Source organism: Saimiri boliviensis, chromosome 1, assembly GCF_048565385.1.
Source record: "Saimiri boliviensis isolate mSaiBol1 chromosome 1, mSaiBol1.pri, whole genome shotgun sequence".
Taxonomy (NCBI): domain Eukaryota; kingdom Metazoa; phylum Chordata; class Mammalia; order Primates; family Cebidae; genus Saimiri; species Saimiri boliviensis.
The window spans coordinates 26404609-26410471 of record NC_133449.1 but is presented as its reverse complement, the minus strand read 5'-3'; the positions used below and the strand labels follow the sequence as shown (position 1 = coordinate 26410471).

Below are 5863 nucleotides of genomic sequence, written 5' to 3'. Positions count from 1 at the left end.
AAAAATGTAACTTTACAAGCTAATTCTAAAAGTCATCTTAGAAGAAAAAATGTACAAGAATAGTCAAACAAATTTTGACACAGCAAGAACAATGAGGAAGACACAGCCTTTTCACATACAAATATTTACTATAAAGTGATGAATGCAGAGTGATGGTGGTGTAATTCAATCAATGGGACAGTAAAGAAACAGATCCACGGAAATGTAGTGTATGCTAAAGGGGCATTTTTAAACCAGTACAAAAGGACTGGCTATTCAAAAATGATTTGGGGGCAATGATTTGGGGACAACAGATTTCCCCCTGGGAAAAAATTAACTTAGATAATATATTGGTGATGTCTTTGCTTCCTGCAAAGATAATTTATTCTAAATATTTTAATCAGAAAGGAATTTATGGAAGGTACATATAGCAGTCAGGGTTGTAGGAGGCATTAAAGAAAAAGACTTTAGTTGAGCTTACCAGACACATTTCCAAAGTCACAATGCAGAACTGAGCCACTGATGGAGATGATATCTGCTACAGTCTGGAGGCTGCCAGATAGTAGGAAGTTTTTGCCGTGGATGCAGTTCTGAGACCACACCACCTCTACCAGGATCTGTGCTAATAAAATGGAGGTGGTGCTAGCTTTTTCTCCAAATAACTTGAAGCTTCATGTCAGTTGTATCTGCTTAGGTCCCCAGGAGGCAGACATTAAGATGGAGTTTAAGAGGGTAAGAGATGTTTTGGTACATCTCTTACCCTCTTAAACTGTTGTGATACTGTCCATGTAAGGTAAAAGGGAGAGGAAGCAGAAATAGCAGGGAAAGTCTTCTGACTGTGACACAGTTATGACACCTGTGAAAGGAAAGAGAGAAGGAAGAAGGGATGGCCAGAAAAGGCCTCAGACTCTGGTGAAGCTCTGAGGAAAGTCTTGGCTACCACAAAGGTTGCCCATAAAGAAGTCTCATGGTGGGAAGAATTGGCTATGCCCTAGTTTCCTCTCTATGCTCAATCATTGGCTTGGAGCTGTGATGGACCCTGAAGACATCTAACCAGGGGACTCTTCATTACATCTGGAATTCTAGGGCATGAGGGGAATCTTTGCAATACAGGAAGACACATCAGAAGGACACTGATAGAAATTTTGAGCCAGCCATCTTATAGTATCTATCTGCCACAGATCCCTACCTCACACCACATACAAAATAATATTCAGATGGATTAAAGAAGCATAGGGAAAAAGCAAACTTATACAATTATTAAAAGAAAGAAAATATAGGGATGTACTTCTATAACCCTGGAGTAGGGAAGGCCTTTTTAAGAAAGGCACAAAATCTAGAAAATATAGACATATTTTAAATTAGTTTTTATTGCTTTCCACATTGTAAGAAAGTAATTGGTACTATCACACTTAATGACGAGAAACTAAATGCTTTCTCCCTAAGATTGGAAACAAGACAAGAATGTTGCCTTTCTCCAGTCCTATTCAACATTGTCCTGAAAGACGTAGCTAATGCAATAGGACAAGAAAAGAAAAGGTATACGGAATGGAAAAAAAGAAAATAGTTTTGTTTGTGAATAATGTGATTATGTAGAAAATTTCAAAGAATCTACAAAAAACTCTCAGAACTAATACATAAGTGCAAGGGGCAGCATACAAGGTTAATATGTAAAAGTCAAGTGCTCAGCACCGGGCCTGCCAGACACCTGCACCCCCCCGTAGCCACCCGCCGCTGCCACCGCAGCCACCAGCATGTTAGGCCCAGATGTCCAGATGCAGCTTGCCATCCAGATCTGCTGGATCATGCGGCCAGATGACGCCAACGTGGCTGGCAATGTCCATGGGGAGGACCATCCTGAAGATGATCAAGGAGGCGGGTGCCATCATCAGCACCCGGCATTGCAACAGCCAGAACGGGGAGTGCTATGTGGCCGTGCTGGCTCGGGTTGAGCACACTGACTCCCTTTCACCCATGTGCATCGGGGAGGTGGCCCAGGCCAGCGTGGAGATCACCTATACCTCTAAGCACTTGGTGGAGGTGCAGGTCAACGTGTTGTCTGAAAATATCCTCACAGGTGCCAAAAAGCTGACCAATAAGTCCACCCTCTCGTATGTGCCCCTGTTGCTGAAGAATGTGGACAAGGTCCTCGAGGTGCCTCCTGTTGTGTATTCCCGGCAGGAGCAGAAGGAGGAGGGCTGGAAGTGATATGAAGCCTTGGAGCGCATGGAGACCAAGTGGAGGAACTGGGACATCATCCAGCCAGTCCTCAACTCCGAGCCGAACACTGTCAGCTACAGCCAGGCCAGCTTGATTCACCTGGTGGGGCCTTCAGACTGTACCCTACACAGCTTTGTGCATGGAGGCATGACCATGAAGCTCATGGACGAGGTCGCCGGGATTGTGGCTGCACGCCACTGCAAGACCAATATTGTCACAGCTTCCGGGGACAACATTAATTGTCACGACAAGATCAGAAAAGCCTTCGTCATCACCATCTCAGGACGAATGACCTTCAAGAGCAATACGTCCATGGAGATCGAGGTCTTGGTGGACGCCGATCCTGTTGTAGACAGCTCTCAGAAGCGCTACTGGGCCGCCAGTGCCTTCTTCACCTACGTGTCACTGAGCCAGGAGGGCAGGTCGCTGCCCGTGCCCCAGCTTGTGCCTGAGACCGAGGATGAGAAGAAGCACTTTGAGGAAGGCAAAGGGCGGTACCTGCAGATGAAGGCGAAGCGACAGGGCCACGCGGAGCCCCAGCCCTAGACACCCTCCTCCCGCTGCCGGGGCCCCGAGTAGCCATGGCAACAGGCCCAGTGTCCAGTCACTTAGAAGATACCCCCTTGGCCAGAAACCCAATTCACATGGGGAGCTGGTGTTGTCTGAAGTTTTTGTATCACAGTGTTAACCTGTACTCTCTCCTGCAAACCTACACACCAAAGTTTTATTTATATCATCCCACTGTTGATGCTACAGTGTTATCCCAAGTGCTAGGAGGCATTCCATGGAAACCCTCAGGAATGGTTCCAAGCACACTGTAAGGTATGGGGAGAACCCAGCGCCACTAATAAAGCTGCTGCTTGGTTGGGGAAAAAAAAAGTCAATTGTTTTTTTATATACCAGCAATTAACAACTGGAATTTGACATTAAAAACACAATGCCATTTATGTTAGAACCAGAAAGAAGGAAAGATAGAAAAAAAGAAAGAGAAGGAATTAAGGAAAGAGGAGAGGGAGGGAGGGGAGGGAAGTAAGACAGGCTGACTTAGGTATAAATCTAACAAAATATATATAGGATCTGTACAAAGAAAACTACAAAACTCTGAGGAAAGAAAACTCTGGTAAATAAATGGATAAATATTTCATGTTCATCAATAAGAAGACTCAATATTGTTAAGATGTTAGTTCCTCCCAACTTAACCTATAAATCTAACACAATTTCAATAAAGACCCCAACAAGTTATTCTGTGGATTTCAACAACTTGATTTAAAAATTTACATGGCAAGGCAAAAGACCCAGAATATCCGACACAATACTAAAATAGCACAATGTCAGAGGACTGATCCTACCTGAATTTAAGATACTGTAAAGCTACAGTAATCAAGACTGTATGGCACTGGCAAAAGAACAGGCACATCAATCAATGGAATAGAATAGAGAGCCTAGAAATAGACTAATACAAATACAGCCAATTAGTCTTTGACAAAGGAGCAAAGGTAATTTAATGGAGAAAAGTCTTTACAACAAATAGTGTTGGAGCAATTGGGCACAAATGCGAAATCAGTGAATCTAGGCACAGACCTTATACGCTTCACAAAAATTACTTTAAAATGCATCACAGACCTAAGTAAAATTCAAAACCATAAAGTTTTTAGAAGATAATATGGGAGAAAATCTAGGTGACCTTGGGTTTGGTGACAATGTTTTAGATATAACACAAAAAACATGATTCATGAAATAAAAAAATTGCTAAGTTGTACTTCATTAAAATTAAAAATTACTGCTCTGTGAAGGACACTGTTAAGAGAATGATGAAGGACAAGTCACAGACTGGGAGAAAATCATTGCAAAACACATATCTGATAAAAGACTTGCATCCAAAATACAAAAAGGACTTAAAACCTAATTTTAAAAGTTCTGAATAAGCACCTAAATAAAGAAGACACACAGATGGCAAATAAGCATATTAAAATATGTCTAATGTCATATGCCACTAGGGACTTGCACACTGAAACAACAATTAGATATCACTATACACTCAAGATGGCTAAAATCCAAAACACTGACAACACCAAATGCTGGTTAGGACATGGAGTAACAGGAACTCTCATTTATTGCCAGTGAGAATGCAAATGATACGGCCACTTAGTTTTAGTTCTTTTTTTTTTTTTTTTTTGAGACAGTCTTACTCTGTTACTTAAGCTGGAGTGCAGTGGCATGATCTCAGCTCACTACAACCTCCACCCCCCAGGTTCAAGCAATTCTCGTAGCTCAGCCTCTCTTGTAGCCAGGACCACAGGTGGGCACCACCACACTCGACTAATATTTTGTATTGGTAGGGCCACTTTGAAAGATAATTTAGCAATTTGTTACAAAGGTAAACATAGGCTTACCATAAAATTCAGCAATTGGTGCTCCTAGGTGTTTACCATAATGAGTTAAAAATTTGCCCATGAAAAAACCTGCACATGAATGTTTATAGCAGCTTTGTTTGTAATTGCCAGTAATTGGAAACAACCAAGATATTATTCTTCAATAGATAAATGGATAAACAAACTGTGGCACATCAGTACAATGGAATATTATCCATCATTAAAAAGAAAGGAGCTATTAAGCCATGAAAAAGCATAGGAGATCTTTTTTTTATTTATTATTTATTTATTTATTTATTTATTGCATTTTAGGTTTTGGGGTACATGTGAAGAACATGCAAGATTGTTGCTTAGGTACACACATGGCAGTGTGGTTTTCTGCCTTCCGTCCCGTCGCCTGTATCTGTCGTTTCTCCCCATGCTATCTCTTCCCACCTCCCCACCCCGCCGTCCCTTCCCCATTCTCCCCCAAGGGTAGCATAGGAGATCTTTAAACGTGGATTGCTAAGTGAAAAAAGCCAGTCTGAAAAGGGTACATGCTGTTTGATTCCAATGACATGACACTCTGGAAAGGGCTAACTATAGAGACAGTAAAAAGATCAGTAGTCTCTAGAGATACAGGGGAGAGTGGGAGGAATGAATAGATAGAGTACAAAACATTTTTAAGGTGATGAACTATTCTGTATAATATTGTTATGGTAGATATAGGGTACTATGTATTTGTCATGACCCATAAAATTGTACAACACAGAGAATGAACGTTAATGTAAACTACAGACTTTAGTTAATAATAATGTATCAGTACTTGTCAATCAATGGTAACAAATACCACACTGATGCAAAGTGATAATAACAGGGGTGTGCGCATGCATGGGGTTGGGGAGGGTGCAGGGCATATATGAGAACTCTGTATATTCTGCTCAATGTTTCTGTAAGCTTTATACTGTTCTAAAGTATGTCTATTAAAATGTTTTAAAACAATATACTTGGAGAAAAGTTGAGCAGCAAATATAACAGACAATAAGGTAACTACACATTCTAGTTTTCTCAGAACACTTCTAGTTTATATTTGTTGTCCTGGTGTCCCATCTGACTTAGGATTTGTCACTCTCAAAGTGTGTCACATTGGACAATAGCTTATATAATTGCCCTAGACAAAAGTTGTTATTGTTAACATATAAAAAACTCTTATAAAGTAATAAGATAGTCCAGAAGAAAAATGGGCAATATATGTGGACAGGTATATTAGTTTGATTGCATAAAATGCCACAGATAGGTGGCTTAAACAGTAG

General features: G+C 41.0%; 1 pseudogene; it reads left to right on the top strand.

Moving 5' to 3' along the window:
• The first annotated feature begins 1733 nt into the window (after nucleotides 1–1733).
• On the top strand, nucleotides 1734–3175 carry LOC101047650 (cytosolic acyl coenzyme A thioester hydrolase pseudogene; annotated as a pseudogene).
• The last annotated feature ends 2688 nt before the right edge of the window (nucleotides 3176–5863 follow it).